The sequence below is a fragment of the Seriola lalandi genome, unplaced genomic scaffold, assembly GCF_002814215.2.
Source record: "Seriola lalandi dorsalis isolate HSWRI2012SDOR001 ecotype SW California unplaced genomic scaffold, Sedor1 jcf7180001997497, whole genome shotgun sequence".
NCBI classification, from domain to species: domain Eukaryota; kingdom Metazoa; phylum Chordata; class Actinopteri; order Carangiformes; family Carangidae; genus Seriola; species Seriola lalandi.
Window position 1 is genome coordinate 100 of NW_019468160.1, and position 402 is coordinate 501.

A 402-nucleotide genomic window follows, 5' to 3' on the forward strand; every position below is an offset into this window, starting at 1 on the left:
ACGCAGGCTGGCTACAGAAGAATGTCTAGCTCACATTTCTCCCTCAAAGAAAGAGCAAAAGCAGACATTAGAGCACGCAATTCCTTTTTTCCGTTACCTCATAGGCCACGACCACTCTTTTCAGAGACTCTAGTGGACACCAAGCTTGGCGCAAACATAACTTCGGAGCTCAAACTCCTCAAGAGTCATCATCATGAAGAGAGCTGTTTTTCTTTGACGTAATGATCAGGGGAGAGCGCGAACGCAGTCCCCCACTACCAGAAATTATGCAGTCGAGATTCCCACATTTGGGGAATTCGCAAAGGTCAGCACAGCCGGGGTGCAATGGTTGAGCCTCGCCCTGGGTGAACCACCTTCTTGATCATGGTATCTCCCCTGCCAGGTAAGTATGAGTTGGAAGTG

The 402-nt window shown here is 49.3% G+C and overlaps 1 non-coding gene across 1 annotated transcript; it reads right to left on the reverse strand.

The window, feature by feature from the left end:
• Window positions 1-226: 226 nt before the first annotated feature.
• LOC111661561 (U1 spliceosomal RNA) lies at window positions 227-390 on the reverse strand. The gene has a single exon (XR_002761234.1). It is a non-coding gene; the product is annotated as a U1 spliceosomal RNA (small nuclear RNA).
• Between the last annotated feature and the right edge of the window lie 12 nt (window positions 391-402).